Raw genomic sequence first — 17,844 nt, 5'->3', positions numbered from 1 at the left:
CTCCGGACCATTCCGGAACTCCTCGTGACGTCCGGGATCTCATCCGGGACTCTGAACAACATTCAGTAACCACATACAAGCTTCCTTTATAACCCTAGCGTCATCGAACCTTAAGTGTGTAGACCCTACGGGTTCGGGAGACATGTAGACATGACCGAGACGTTCTCTGGTCAATAACCAACGGCGGGATCTGGATACCCATGATGGCTCCCACATGTTCCACGATGATCTCATCGGATGAACCACGATGTCAAGGACTCAATCGATCCCGTATACAATTCCCTTTGTCTATCGGTATGTTACTTGCCCGAGATTCGATCGTCGGTATCCAATACCTTGTTCAATCTCGTTACCGGCAAGTCACTTTACTCGTTCCGTAACACATCATCCCGTGATCAACTCCTTGGTCACATTGCGCATATGATGATGTCCTACCGAGTGGGCCCAGAGATACCTCTCCGTTTACACGGAGTGACAAATCCCAGTCTCGATCCGCATAAAACAATAGATACTTTCAGAGATACCTGTAGTGCACCTTTATAGTCACCCAGTTACGTTGTGACGTTTGATACACTCAAAGCACTCCTACGGTATCCAGGAGTTACACGATCTCATGGTCAAAGGAAGAGATACTTGACATTGGCAAAGCTCTAGCAAACGAACTACACGATCTTTGTGCTATGCTTAGGATTGGGTCTTGTCCATCACATCATTCTCCTAATGATGTGATCCCGTTATCAACGACATCCAATGTCCATAGCCAGGAAACCATGACTATCTGTTGATCACAACGAGCTAGTCAACTAGAGGCTCACTAGGGACATATTGTGGTCTATGTATTCACACGTGTATTACGATTTCCGGATAATACAGTTATAGCATGAATAAAAGACTATTATCATGAACAAAGAAATATAATAATAACTTATTTATTATTGCCTCTAGGGCATATTTCCAACAGTCTCCCACTTGCACTAGAGTCAATAATCTAGTTCACATCGCCATGTGATTAACACTCACAGGTCACATCGCCATGTGACTAATACCCAAGAGTTTACTAGAGTCAGTAGTCTAGTCCACATCACTATGTGATTAACACTCAATGAGTTTTATGTTTGATCATGTTGCTTGTGAGAGAGGTTTTTAGTCAACGGGTCTGAACCTTTCAGATCCGTGTGTGCTTTACAAATCTCTATGTCATCTCCTAGATGCAGCTACCACGCTCTATTTGGAGCTATTCCAAACAACTGTTCCACTTGGAGCTATTCTAAATTGTTGCCCCATAATACGTATCCGGTATCTCTACTTAGAGCTATCCGGATAGGTGTTAAGCTTGCATCGACGTAACCTTTACGACGAACTCTTTTACCACCTCCATAATCGAGAAAATTCCTTAGTCCACTAGTTACTAAGGATAACTTTGACCGCTGTCTGTGATCCATTCATGGATCACTCTTGTACCCCTTGACTGACTCATGGCAAGGCACACTTCAGGTGCGGTACACAGCACATCATACTATAGAGCCTACGTCTGAAGCATAGGGGACGACCTTCGTCCTTTCTCTCTATTCTGCTGTGGTCGAGCTTTAAGTCTTAACTTCGTACCTTACAATTCAGGCAAGAACTTCTTCTTTGACTGATTCATCTTGAATACCTTCAAGATCATGTCAAGGTATGTGCTCATTTGAAAGTACCATTAAGCGTTTTGATCTATCCTTATAGATCTAGATGCTCAATGTTCAAGTAGCTTAATCCAGGCTTTCCATTGAAAAACACTTTCAAAGTAACCCTATATGCTTTCCAGAAATTCTACGTCATTTCTGATCAACAATATGTCAATAACATATACTCATCAGAAATTCTATAGTGCTCCCACTCACTTCTTTGGAAATACAAGTTTCTCATAAACTTTGTATAGACCCAAAATCTTTGATCATCTTATCAAAGCGTACATTCCAACTCCGAGATGCCTACTACAGTCCTTATAAGGATCGCTGGAGCCAGCATACCTTTTAGCATCCTTAGGATCGACAAAAACTTTCTGATTGTATTACATACAACCTTTTCTTACGACTGGTAAGGAAACCTGTTTTGACATCCATCTGCCAGATTTCATAAATGCAGCTAATGCTAACATGAATCCGACGGACTTTAAGCATCGCTACGAATGAGAAAATCTCATCGTAGTCAAATCCTTGAACTTGTGAAAAACTCTTCATCACAAGTTGAGCTTCATGGACGGTGACATTACCATCCACGTCCGTCTTCTTCTTTAAAGATCCATTTATCTTAATGGCTTGCCGATCATCGGGCAAGTCCATCAAAGTCCATGGATCCGTTGTCGGATTTTATGGCCTCGAGCCATTTATCGGAATCCGGGCCCACCAACGCTTCTCCATAGCTCGTAGGTTCATTGTTGTCCAGCAACATGACTTTCAAGACAGGATTACGTACCACTCTGAAGTAGTGCGTATCCTTGTCATCCCACGAGGTTTGGTAGTGACTTGATCCGAAGTTTCATGATCAATATCATAAGCTTCCACTTCAATTGGTGTAGGTGCCACAGGAACAACTTCCTGTGCCCTGCCACACACTAGTTGAAGAGACGGTTCAATAACCTCATCAAGTTTCCACCATCCTCCCACTCAATTCTTTCAAGAGAAACTTTTCCTCGAGAAAGGACCCGATTCAAGAAACAATCCATATTGCTTTCGGATCTGAATTAGGAGGTATACCCAACTGTTTTGGGTTTCCTATGAAGATGTATTTTACCCGCTTTGGGTTTGAGCTTATCAACCTGAAACTTTTTCATATAAGCGTCGCAGCCCCAAACTTTTAAGAAACGACAACTTAGGTTTCTCTCAACCATAATTCATACGGTGTCATCTCAACGGAATTACGTGGTGCCCTATTTAAAGTGAATGTGGTTGTCTCTAATGCCTAACCCATGAACGATAGTGGTAATTCGATAAGAGACATCATGGTATGCATCATATCCAATAGGGTGCAGTTATGATGTTCGGACACGCCATCACACTATGGTGTTCCAGGCGGTATTAATTGCGAAACAATTTCCACAATGTCTTAATTGTGTGCCAAAACTCGTAACTCAGATATTCATCTCTATGATCATATCATAGACATTTTATCCTCTTGTCACAATGATCTTCTACTTCACTCTGAAATTACTTGAACCATTCAATAATTCAGACTTGTGTTTCATCAAGTAAATATACTCAACATTTACTCGAATCATCTGTGAAGTAAGAACATAATGATATTCACTGCATGCCTCAGCACTCATTCGACTGCACACATCAAAATGTGTTACTTCCAACAAGTTGCTATCTTGTTCCATCTTACTGAAAATGAGGCTTTTCAGTCATCTTGCCCATGTGGTATGATTTGCATATCTCAAGTGATTCAAAATCAAGTGAGTCCGAACAATCCATTTGCATGGAGTTTCTTCATGCATATACACCAATAGACATGGTTCGCATGTCTCAAACTTTTCAAAAACGAGTGAGTCCAAAGATCCATCAACATGGAGCTTCTTCATGCGTTTTATACCATTATGACTTACATGGCAGTGCCACAAGTAAGTGGTACTATCATTACTATCTTATATCTTTTGGCATGAAAATGTGTGTCACTACGATCGAGATTCAATAAACCATTCCTATAGGTGCAAGAGCACTTATTCAGGTTTAATACTAATCTTGATGGTAGAGGGAGCGTGCGATGCTTGATTATATCAAACTTGGAAACACTTCCAACACATATCGTCAGCTCTCCTTTAGCTAGTCTCCGTTTATTCCGTAGCCTTTTATTTCGAGTTACTAACACTTAGCAACCGAACCGGTATCTTATACCCTGGTGCTACTAGGAGTACTAGTAAAGTACACATTAACATAATGTATATCCAATATACTTCTATCGACCTTGCCAGCCTTCTCATCTACCAAGTATCTAGGGTAATTCTGCTCTAGTGACTGTTCCCCTTATTACAGAAGCACTTAGTCTCGGGTTTGGGTTCAACCTCGGGTTTCTTCATTGGTGCAGCAGCTGATTTGCCGTTTCATGAAGTATCCCTTCTTTCCCTTGCCCTTCTTGAAACTAGTGGTTTCATCAACCATCAACAATTGATGCTCCTTCTTGATTTCTACTTTCGCGATGTCAAACAACGCGAATACCTCAAGGATCATCATCTCTATCCTTGATATGTTATAGTTCATCACGAAGCTCTAGCAGCTTGGTGGCAATGACTTTGGGGAAACATCACTATCTCATCTGGAAGATCAACTCCCACTCGATTCAAGTGATTGTTGTACTCAGACAATCTGAGCACAAGCTCAACGATTGAGCTTTTCTCCCTTAGTTTGCAGGCTAAGAAAATCGTCGGAGGTCTTATACCTCTTGACATGGGCACGAGCCTGAAATCCCAATTTCAGCCCTCGAAACATCTCATATGTTCCGCGACGTTTCGAAAACGTCTTTGATGCCTCTACTTGAACCATTTAACTGAACTATCACGTAGTTATCAAAACATGTATGTTCGATGTTCGAAACATCCACAAACGACGTTTGGGGTTTAGTACACTAAGTGGTGCATTAAGGACATAAGCTATCTACTGTCTGCATAATTGCTACTTTCAACTTTCAACTATATTTTCTCTAGGAACATATCTAAAACAGTAGAACTAAAGCGCGAGCTACGACATAATTTGCAAAAGGTCTTTTGACTATGTTCAAGATAATTAAGTTCATCTCATGAACTCCCACTCAGATAGACATCCCTCTGGTCATCTAAGTGATCACATGATCCGAGTCAACTAGGCCGTGTCCGATCATCACGTGAGACGGACTAGTTATCATCGGTGAACATCTTCATGTTGATCGTATCTACTATACGACTCATGCTCGACCTTTCGGTCTCCGTGTTCCGAGGCCATGTCTGCACATGCTAGGCTCGTCAAGTTAACCCTAAGTGTTTTCGCTGTGTAAAACTGTCTTACACCCGTTGTATGTGAACGTAAGAATCCATCACACCCGATCATCACGTGGTGCTTAGAAGCGACGAACTGTAGCAACGGTGCACAGTTAGGGGAGAACACTTCTTGAAATTTTGTAAGGGATAATCTTATTTACTACCGTCGTCCTAAGTAAACAAGATGCATAAACATGATAAACATCACATGCAATCAAATAGAGTAGTGACATGATATGGCCAATATCATATAGCTCCTTTGATCTTCATCTTCGGGGCTCCATGATCATCTTGTCACCGACATGACACCATGATCTCCATCATCATGATCTCCATCATCGTGTCTTCATGAAGTTGTCACGCCAATGACTACTTCTACTTCTATGACTAACGCGTTTAGCAATAAAGTAAAGTAGTTTACATGGCGTTCTTCAATGACACGGAGGTCATACAAAAAATAAAGACAACTCCTATGGCTCCTGCCGGTTGTCATACTCATCGACATGCAAGTCGTGAATCCTATTACAAGAACATGGTCAATCTCATACATCACATATATCATTCATCACATCCTTTTGGCCATATCACATCACATAGCATACCCTGCAAAAACAAGTTAGACGTCCTCTAATTGTTGTTGCATGTTTTACGTGGCTGCTATGGGTTTCTAGCAAGAACGTTTCTTACCTACGCAAGACCACAACGTGATATGCCAATTGCTATTTACCCTTCATAAGGACCCTTTTCATCGAATCCTCTCCGACTAAAGTGGGAGAGACTGGCACCCGCTAGCCACCTTATGCACCAAGTGCATGTCAATCGGTGGAACCTGTCTCACGTAAGAGTACGTGTAAGGTCGGTCCGGGCCGCTTCATCCCACAATACCGTCGAAACAAGATTGGACTAGTAACAGTAAGCATATTGAACAACATCAACGCCCACAACTACTTTTTGTTCTACTCGTGCAAAGAATCTAGCCAATAGACCTAGCTCATGATGCCACTGTTGGGGAACGTAGCAGAAATTCAAAAAATTTCCTACGTAACACCAAGATCTATCTATGGAGAGACCAGCAACGAGTAGAAAGGGGAGTGCATCTACATACCCTTGTAGATCGCTAAGCGGAAGCGTTCAAGTGAACGGGGTTGATGGAGTCGTACTCGTCGTGATTCAAATCACCGATGATCAAGTGCCGAACGGACGGCACCTCCGCGTTCAACACACGTACAGCCCGGTGACGTCTCCCACGCCTTGATCCAGAAAGGAGAGAGGGAGAGGTTGAGGAAGACTCCATCCAACAGCAGCACAACAGCGTGGTTGTGGTGGAGGAGCGTGGCAATCCCGCAGGGCTTCGCCAAGCACCATGGGAGAAGAGGAGGAGAACTTGGGAGAGAGGGAGGGGCTGCACCAAAGGCATAAGGTCTGTTTGGGAGGCCCTCCTACCCCACTATATATAGGGATCCCAAGGGGGGGTGCGCCAGCCCCTAGGAGATCCAATCTCCAAGGGGGCGGCGGCCAGGGGAGGAGTCCTCCCCCCCCCCCCAAGGCACCTAGGAGGTGCCTTCCCCTGCTGGGACTCTTCCTTTAGGGTTTCCCCAGGCGCATGGGCCTCTTGGGGCTGGTGCCCTTGGCCCATGTAGGCCAAGGCGCACCCCCTACAGCCCATGTGGCCCCCCGGGGCAGGTGGCCCCACCCGGTGGGCCCCCGGGACCCTTCCGGTGGTCCCGGTACAATACCGATGACCCCGAAACTTGTCCCGATGGCCGAAACAGGACTTCCTATATATAAATCTTTAACTCCGGACCATTCCGGAACTCCTCGTGACGTCCGGGATCTCATTCGGGACTCCGAACAACATTCAGTAACCACATACAAGCTTCCTTTATAACCCTAGCGTCATCGAACCTTAAGTGTGCAGACCCTACGGGTTCGGGAGACATGTAGACATGACCGAGACGTTCTCTGGTCAATAACTAACAGCGGGATCTGGATACCCATGATGGCTCCCACATGTTCCACGATGATCTCATCGGATGAACCACGATGTCAAGGACTCAATCGATCCCGTATACAATTCCCTTTGTCTATCGGTATGTTACTTGCCCGAGATTCGATCGTCGGTATCCAATACCTTGTTCAATCTCGTTACCGGCAAGTGACTTTACTCGTTCCGTAACACATCATCCCGTGATCAACTCCTTGGTCACATTGCGCATATGATGATGTCCTACCGAGTGGGCCCAGAGATACCTCTCCGTTTACACGGAGTGACAAATCCCAGTCTCGATCCACATAAAACAATAGATACTTTCGGAGATACCTGTAGTGCACCTTTATAGTCACCCAGTTACGTTGTGACGTTTGACACACTCAAAGCACTCCTACGGTATCCAGGAGTTACACGATCTCATGGTCAAAGGAAGAGATACTTGACATTGGCAAAGCTCTAGCAAACGAACTACACGATCTTTGTGCTATGCTTAGGATTGGGTCTTGTCCATCACATCATTCTCCTAATGATGTGATCCCGTTATCAACGACATCCAATGTCCATAGCCAGGAAACCATGACTATCTGTTGATCACAACGAGCTAGTCAACTAGAGGCTCACTAGGGACATATTGTGGTCTATGTATTCACACGTGTATTACGATTTCCGGATAATACAGTTATAGCATGAATAAAAGACTATTATCATGAACAAAGAAATATAATAATAACTTATTTATTATTGCCTCTAGGGCATATTTCCAACAGATTGTCCATCCTTTAGATTTGAATTCCCTACAACCACAATCCGCAAAGCATCTGGACCCATGGCCCGAAAGTGACAAAGCATGCGTAATCTCCACATAATGTAATTTGTGCCATTAAAACAAAATGTGTCATCGTGCACTAGTTCACTAGTCGACATCGTTACTCTCTAAGCGGTTAAGCCTAATAAGGAGAGACCTAGCTCTGATACCAATTGAAAGGACCATGATGTCGCCTAGAGGGGGGTGAATAGGCGTTTTAAAATCTTATACGGATTTGGCTATATCCTAATGCGGAAATAAACTAAGAGGATACTTTTCAAGCACAAATCCTAAATATACCAGGCTAACTAAGTGCACCAACAACTTAGGATAAACAAGATGAGAACAACGAGGATATGAGTAAGCACAAGTAAGTTACACAAACTTACTCAATGTATATCACAAGATATATAAATGAATAATACACACAACCACAAGTAAGCAATACAGGCTTACACAAGTTATGTCACAAGATATGGAAATGAATGTTACAAGCTAGCAATTCACACTAAGCACACGATAGAACAATAGTAGCAAGTATGAATTGCAGACTATAAAGTGTTGGCCTAGATAATCTCTACGATATGGTAACCAACACAATATAATGAGGACAACAAGATATAGTGAATGCAAGGTCAAGAGACCAAAGTAAACCACAAGTAGTGGCTAAGGTTAGAATTAACCGAAGACACGGAGACGAGGATGTATCCCGATGTTCACTTCCTTGGAGGGAAGCTAGTCACCGTTAGAGAGGTGGATGTTACCACGAAGGCACACCAACGCCACGAAGGCTCACCCTATTCTCCTTGAGATATCACCACGAAGGCGATTCTCAACCACTAGTGGTAGACCTTGAGGCGGCCTCCAAACCTTCACAAACATTCCGGGGGACAAATCACAAGTTGATTCCTCACCGGAGCACTCCTACCGCCTAGGAGTCTCCAACCTCCAAGAGTAACAAGATCAAGGGGGAAATGCTCAAGACTTGCTCAAATCACGAATTGCTTTGGTCACAAGAGGGAGAGGGAGAGGATCTATCTTTTGATTGGAACAACTCTCAAGAACACTCAGTAATCTCTCCGGGATCTAAGATTTGGTGTAGGAGAAGTGAGAGGGAGCCACTTGTGTTCTTGGGACGATTTGGGATGAAGTGTTCAGCCCTCCCCCGGAGTGGGAGAGGGATATTTATACCCCCAAAGAAAATAGAGCCGTTTCCCGCAGTTGTTGACCTGCCCGGATGATCTGGACGCATACCCGGATGATCCGGGCAATGCCCGGATGATCCGGGAAGGTCAATATACAATGTGGTGAAGTAGATACCCGGATGTCCGGGGACATAGCCGGATGATCCGGGCAATTCCCGGATGATCCGGGTGGGTAGCCGGATGATCCGGCTAGCGGAATAAGCTTCTGTGATGAATTTCACGACTAACCCGGATGATCCGGGCAGGAACCTAGATGATCCGGGCAAAGCCCGGATGATATGGGAGAGGACCCGGATGATCCGGCCAAACCAAACTGATGCAGCCTAGAAACTGAAACAGGCACAACTTTTACATCCGGACTCCGATTTTGATGATCTTGGGCTCATTTTGAAGCTATGAAAAAAACCCAGGTCCTCACATAGAGAACCACCCAAGATGAACCAAAATGGAGGATGCAAAATATGCAAAGGTTTTATCATGTATTTGGGTAACCTATTTGGCTTTGGATTTTCTTTGTATATAGGATATGAGTGGAATTGTGTAGAGAAGATGTTGACTTGAGCAAATCTATCACGAACCCCTTTGATCCCCTCTTAATAGTGCGGGATCCCTATAACTCAAGAATCATAAAAGGTCTACACTACATAGCTATCAGTAATCCATTCTTGAGTGTATGTGTTCCTTCGGTGTTCATCACTCCACAACACTAACGTCGAAGGAACTAATACCTTTGACTCGAGCCTTTCACTTGAGCTTGAAGTTTAAGTTTCTTCTTGGATCAAGTTGAATGGCAAGACATTGGTGAAGTCTTCAAGTAGCTCCCCCATACACAATGTGGGAAGCTTTGCTTTGTATTTATCTTCATGTGTCCATCATGTGATCATCCACAAGCTTCAAGCATGTAATCCTTCGGGATAGTTATCTTGAACTTGCCCTTGTCAACCATGATCATCAACACTTGATGTCATCCTCTCATAGACACTTGAAATATCTCTCTCGATGCGATCCCATGAGAATCTCCTCTCAAAAACATAGGCAACACATAGTATGGGTTAGTACACAAAGCGCAATTGACAAATTCTTACCATACCACAAGATCTCACGTGGCACATGATTTGCGCTTGTGTGTTGACCATATTTGAATTCAATCTTCGATCTTCATCTTGGTCAACCTTAATCTTTGCTCCATGATTAATCTTGATGCACAACTACATGTATATGGCATTCATTCCGAATCCATTCAATATCCTTCTTGCATCACCCATGGAACAAACCTTCCTATATAACTTGATGTCATTGTTTCTTCATAGGAATTGTCATTCATTATCAAGTCTCAATGCATATATAGATGTTGATGGATTTCATCCACCAATTCATCCAATATTCTTCATGCATTGCAAATGGAACTTTCCTTCAAATGTATATCTCAGTGCAAACATTAGTCCATTAGGATTGTCATTTAATTACCAAAACCACACATGGGGACTACATGTACTTTCATCCCCGCTTTCTTCTAACAACCATCGGTATTTTACTTGAAACTATATTTTTATTCGTCACATGATATGAGTTTTGCTTGGAGCGTCTTGTATGATATGAGTATTTTCTTGCTTTGCTTTGTGTTTTAAGTGTCGAATCCTTGCTGGACACACCCTTTTAAGAGAGCCAAAAATTATGCTATGCTTGCTCCTATGCTTGACTTAAATTTTTAGAGCCATCGACTTGCTCTAGTACTTCACTTATATCTTTTTGAGCACGGTGTGCTTTGTTAATTTTGAAGAAATGCTCTCATGCTTCACTTAGATTTATTTGGGAGTTAGTAAATTTTTAATAAATTATCTCTTCCTTCACTTAGATTATTTTGAGAGAAAGAAAAAAAGCATGCTCATGATATTCACTTATATTTGTTTGAGCTTATCAAAAGCAACATATGAAAATAGTCCCAAAGTGATATATATCCAAGGAGAATATAATAAAAAAATTCATAAAGATCATTGGACAAAATAAACTTGATTCTTAGTAATGGTTTTGAGATATGACGATATGATATGTGAGTCATGTTGATTAGTAATTATGCTTTAGTAAGAATATTGACGTTAAGGTTTGTGATTCCCTATGCAAGCACGAAAGTCAATAGTTATGCAATGAAATTTGTATCCTACTTATGGTGCATTATTCGGTGTTACTTATGCTTAATGCTAGGGTACGAGATTTTTTGCTTTTTGGTTGGTCGCTTCTCAATCTCTTTGCTAGCCTTCATTTTTGCACTAAGTATGATCACTACTTGTGCATATAAAACCCTTTAAACCAGTTTTGCCTTATGAGTCCACTATACCTACCTATATGCAGTATTTCCATGCCTTCTAAGCAAATTTGCATGTGCCATCTCTAATGTTCAAAATAAATTTCTCTTTTGTGTGCTCTACTACTCGCGAGGCGGTAAAGGGTAGCCAATATTTTCCATGCTAGATGTGTTATTCTCACGATGAGTGTTTATTCACTTGTCATTGCACAAGAGTATGACAAAGGTACTTGGGATGCCCAGTCCCGAAATGAATAAATGAATTTACTTTATGTTGTCAAATAATAAATTCCTTGAAAAGTGGTGGTATGGAGGGCACCCGTGGATACGGCTAGCCATGGAAAGTGAAAGTTATGATGGAAAAAGGGATAAACATTATTTTCTGTTTGGGAACCGCCTATGATGTATCTAGCATGGAAAGTGTTGGGATGCTCCAAGTCGTTTTCGTTGGTAGGAAAAGTGTGCCTCTCAAAAATAATTTTATCTCTCAATTTAAGCTTTGAGCTCTGGCACCTCTACAAATCACTACTTCCCTCCACGAAAGGCCTTTCTTTTACTTATGCAATTTTTATTTTGAATTTGAGTCTCCATATTCTCTTATAAAGCACCAACTAAGGGGCACTATGATCATATTTGAGCATTGGGTGTAGCAAATATTCGAGTGTGTTTCATGAATGGATAAATGATTGAGCAAGATAGGCTAGGGATAATTTGCTTTCGTGTTGATATTTTGAAAGACATGGTTGCTTGTTGGTATGCTTGAGTATTAAAGTCTTCATGTCAAAACTAGACTATTCCTTTGAATCATATAAAAGTCCATATGCCCATGCTATAAAGAAAAGAAATGTGATGAACATGTTAGGCAGCATTCCACATCAAAAATTCTGTTTTTATCATTTACCTACTCGAGGACGAGCAGGAATTAAGCTTGGGGATGCTGATACGTCTCCAATGTATCTATAATTTTTTTATTGTTCCATGCTGTTATATTATCATTCTTGGATGTTTACAATCATTTTATAGTCATTTTATATCATTTTTTGGTACTAACCTATTAACATAGTGCCCAGTGTCAGTTGTTGTTTTCTGCATGTTTTTTACATTGCAGGAAATCAATATCAAACGGAGTCCAAACGCAACGCAACTCCTGGAGGATTTTTTTGGGCCAGAAGAAAGCCAGTGGGCCAAGGAAGCACCTGAGGGGTGCTACCTCTTGAGCATGTGTTGGTTTTCCCTTGAAGAGGAAAGGGTGATGCAGCAAAGTAGCATAAGTATTTCCCTCAGTTTTTGAGAACCAAGGTATCAATCCAGTAGGAGGCTACACGCAAATCCCTCGTACCTACACAAACAAATAAGAACCTTGCAACCAATGCGATAAAGGGGTTGTCAATCCCTTCACGGCCACTTGCAAAAGTGAGATCTGCTAGAGATAATAAGATAAATATTTTTGGTATTTTTATGATATAGATTGGAAAGTAAAGATTTCAAGATGAAATAGATTGAAAACTTATATGATGGAAAATAGACCCGGGGGCCATAGGTTTCACTAGTGGCTTCTCTCAAGATAGCATAAGTATTACGGTGGGTGAACAAATTACTGTCGAGCAATTGATAGAAAAGTGCATAGTTATGAGAATATCTAGGCATGATCATGTATATAGGCATCACGTCCGCGACAAGTAGATCGAAACGATTCTGCATCTACTACCATTACTCCACACATAGACCGCTATCCAGCATGCATCTAGAGTATTAAGTTCATAAGAACAGAGTAAAGCATTAGGCAAGATGACATGATGTAGAGGGATAAACTCAAGCAATATGATATAAACCCCATCTTTTTATCCTCGATGGAAACAATACAATGCGTGCCTTGCTACCCCTGTTGTCACTCGGAAAGGACACCGCAAGATTGAACCCAAAGCGAAGCACTTCTCCCATTGCAAGAAAGATCAATCTAGTAGGTCAAACCAAACTGATAATTTGAAGATACTTGCAAAGATAACAAATCATACATAAAAGAATTCAGAGGAGATTCAAATATTGTTCATAGATAATCTTAATCATAAACCCACAATTCGTCGGATCTCGACAAACACACCGCAAAAAGAATTGCATCGAATAGATCTCCAAGAAGATCGAGGAGAACTTTGTATTGAGATACAAAGAGAGAGAAGAAGCCATCTAGCTAATAACTATGGACCTGAAGGTCTATGATAAACTACTCACACTTCATCGGAGAGGCTATGGTGTTGATGTAGAAGCCCTCCTGATCGATTCCCCTCCGGTGGAGCATCGGAAAAGGCCCCAAGATGGGATCTCATGGGTACAGAAGGTTGCGGTGGTGGAAATAGGGTTTCATGATGCTCCTGGATGTTTTCAGGGTACGTGAGTATATATAGGTGAAGAAAGTCAGTCAGAGAAGCCACGAGGGGCCCACGAGGGTGGGGGCGTGCCCTCCTGCCTTGTGGCCGCCTTGTTTCTTTCTTGACGTCCACTCCAAGTCTCCTGGATTGCGTTTGTTCCAAAAATAATTCTCCCGAAGGTTTCATTCCGTTTGGACTCCGTTTGATATTCCTTTTCTGCGAAACACTAAAATAGGCAAAAAACAACAATTTGGACTGGGCCTCTGGTTAATAGGTTAGTCCCAAAAATAATATAAAAGTGTATTGTAAAGCCCATTAAACATCCAAAACAGGTAATATAATAGCATGGAACAATAAAAATTATAGATACGTTGGAGTGTATCAAGCATCCCCAAGCTTAATTCATGCTCGTCCTCGAGTAGGTAAATGATAAAAACAGAATTTTTGATGTGGAATGCTACCTAGCATAATTCTCAATGTAATTTTCTTTATTGTGGCATGAATGTTTAGATCCAAAAGATTCAAGATAAAAGTTTAATGTTCACATAAAAAAATTCAAGCATACTAACTAAGCAATCATGTCTTCTCAAAATAACATGGCCAAAGAAAGTTCATCCCTACAAAATCATATAGTTTGGTCATGCTCCATTTTCGTCACACAAGAATGCTCTCATCATGAACAATCCCGATGACAAGCCAAGCAATTGTTTCATACTTTAGTAATCTCAAACTTTTTCAACCTTCACGCAATACATGAGCGTGAGCCATGGATATAGCACTATGGGTGGAATAGAATATAATGATGGGGGTTATGTGGAGAAGACAAAAAAGAAAGTCTCACTTTGATGTGGCTAATCAACAGGCTAGGGAGATGCCCATCAATTGATGTCAATGCAAGGAGTAGGGATTGCCATGCAACGGATGCACTAGAGCTATAAATGTATGAAAGCTCAACAAAAGAAACTAAGTGGGTGTGCATCCAACTTGCTTGCTCATGAAGACCTAGGGCATTTGAGGAAGCCCATCGTTGGAATGTACAAGCCAAGTGAAAAATTCCCACTATTATATGAAAGTGACAAAACAAGAGACTCTCTATCATAAAGATCATGGTGCTACTTTGAAGCACAAGTGTGGAAAAAAAGATAGTAGCATTGTCCCTTTTTATTTCTTTTTTTTTGGCCTTCCTTTTTCTCATTTGGCCTTTCCTTTTTTTTATTTGGCCTTTCCCTTTTTTTTATTTGGCCTTTTTTTTATGGGACAATGCTCTACTAATGATGATCATCACACTTCTATTTATTTACAACTCAATGATTACAACTCGATACTAGAACATAGTATGACTCTATATGAATGCCTCCGGTGGTGTACCGGGATGGGAAATGAAACAAGAGTGACATGTATGATAAATTATGCATGGTGGCTTTGCCACATATACGATGTCAACTACATGATCATGCAAGGCAATATGACAATGACGAAGCGTGTCATAATAAATGAAATGGTGGAAAGCTGCATGGCAATATATCTTGGAATGGCTATGGAAATGCCATAATAGGTAGATATGATGGCTATTTTGAGGAAGATATAAGGAGGTTTATGTGTGATAGAGCGTATCATATCACGGGGTTTGGATGCACCGGCGAAGTTTGCACCAACTCTCAAGGTGAGAAAGAGCAATGCATGGTACCGAAGAGGCTACCAATGATGGTAAGGTAAGATTGCGTATAATCCATGGACTCAACATTAGTCATAAAGAACTCACATACTTATTGAAAAAATCTACAAGTCATCAAAAACCAAGCATTACGCGCATGCTCCTAGGGGGATAGATTGGTAGGAAAAGACCATCGCTCGTCCCTGACCGCTACTCATAAGGGTGACAATCAAAGAACACCTCATGCTTCAAATTTGTCACACAGCGGTTACCATACGTGCATGCTACAGGACTTGCAAACCTCAACACAAGTATTTCTCAAATTCACAATTACTCAACTAGCACAACTCTAATATTACCATCTTCATATCTCAAAACAATCATCAAGTATCAAACTTCTCATAGTATTCAATGCACCTTTTATGAAAGTTTTTATTATACCAATCTTGGATGCCTATCATATTAGGACTAATTTTATAGCCAAAGTAAATTACCATGCTGTTCTAAAGGACTCTCAAAATAATATAAGTGAAGCAAGAGAGATCAATAATTTCTATAAAATAAAACCACCACCGTGCTCTAAAAGATATAAGTGAAGCACTAGAGCAAAATTTTCTAGCTCAAAAGATATAAGTGAAGCACATAGAGTATTCAAATAAATTCTGATTCATGTGTGTCTCTCCCAAAAGGTGTGTACAGCAAGGATTATTGTGGTAAACTAAAAAGCAAAGACTCAAATCATACAAGACGCTCCAAGCAAAACACATATCATGTGGTGAATAAAAATATATCCTCAAGTAAAGTTACCGATGGACGAAGATGAAAGAGGGGATGCCTTGCTTAGGCATTTGGTTGTCCTTGAATTTTACCTTGGGGTGCCTTGTGCATCCCCAAGCTTAGGCTCTTGCGACTCCTTATTCCATAATCCATCAAATCTTTACCCAAAACTTGAAAACTTCACAACACAAAACACAACAGAAAATCTCATCAGCTCCGTTAGTACAAGAAAACAAACCACCACTTTAAGGCACTGTAATGAACTCATTCTTTATTTATATTGGTGTTAAAACTAATGTATTCCAACTTCTCTATGGTTCATACCCCCCGATACTAGCCATAGATTCATCAAAATAAGCAAACAACACACGAAAAACAGAACCTGTCAAAAATAGAACACTCTGTAGCAATCTGTAACTCTCGAATGCTTATGGAACCTCAAAAATCTTACCAAATTAGGAAGTTCTAGGTAATTTGTCTATTAATCTTATTCAAAAAGAATCAACTGAAAATCACGTTTCTGTGATTTATGAAAATTATTCTCGCGCCCACAAAAGTTTCTGTTTTTCAGCAAGATCAAGTTAACTATCACCGTAGGTTATCCTAAAGGTTTTACTTGGCACAAACACTAATTAAAACACAAAACCACATCTAATCAGAGTCTAGATGAATTATTTATTACTAAACAGGAACAAAAAGCAAAGAACAAAAATAAAATGGGGTTGCCTCCCAACAAGCGCTATCGTTTAACGCCCCTAGCTAGGCATAAAAGCGAGAATAGATCTAAGTATTGCCATCTTTGGTTGGGAAAGAAAAGGGAAAATTTCTTTTCTATAACATTTATCTTTCTATTTTGGGAAAGCACATTGCCATTAATGGTGGATGAAAGATTAAGCATGCTACGGAAATTTGCATCTAAGCTAGCCTTCATCTCTTTGATAATTTTGTTTTGATAAAAGCATAAAAGAGAGGTGGATTCAACCTTCTCACTCATGGGGTGCCCAAATATAGTTTTCATCTTTTCATAGGTATCTATAGCATCCCCCTCAAGAAAACCTTCTTCAAAAATAGAATCTAAAACTTTCTTGAACGAAGAGGGTAAGCCAACATAAAAGCTTTCACTATAAAAAAACACATCCATGACATTTTGGGCCGAACGAAAAAAAAATTTGTCATACATATGACACTTCTATGATGATAATTGTGACAAAACCCGGTATCATCATAGATGTGGTGAGCTCCTACTTCTATGACAAAAAATCATGACAGAAAATGGGCTTTTCGTCCTGGGCGGGCCGGAGACGCAGCTGCATGACATTCTTTGGGCCCTCCATGACGGAAAAAACCATGGTAGAAGCGAGGGGGAGGAAAATTTTGGGGAGTTCCCGGTTACGGTGGGAGGTCGGGGGCCGAGTGATTTGCGTTTCTCTCGTACACGTACACGCGTGTGTGCGAGGCATTGGCTCTAACTGAACCCGAGCAAGGCGTTGGGCTCTAACTGAACCCTAGCGATTGCACTGCAGGCTACGCGTTACTGAACCCGAGCGATCGATCGATGGTTGTTAACTGAACCCGATCGAGCGATTCCTTTGCTACTACTGCTAACTGAAGCCGATCGATTGGATGAACAATGAGCGTTGTAGGGGGGTTTGGATGAACAATGAGCGGTGGCGTTGCCTCTGGATGAACAGGACCCCGTGGTGTGGAGGGCTGGATGAACAGTAGACGGTGGAGGGGTGCCCGTGGAGGGGTGGATGA

Source organism: Triticum aestivum, chromosome 5B, assembly GCF_018294505.1.
Source record: "Triticum aestivum cultivar Chinese Spring chromosome 5B, IWGSC CS RefSeq v2.1, whole genome shotgun sequence".
NCBI classification, from domain to species: Eukaryota; Viridiplantae; Streptophyta; class Magnoliopsida; order Poales; family Poaceae; genus Triticum; species Triticum aestivum.
The sequence above is the reverse complement of the archived record's forward strand: the minus strand, read 5'-3'. Positions refer to the sequence as shown.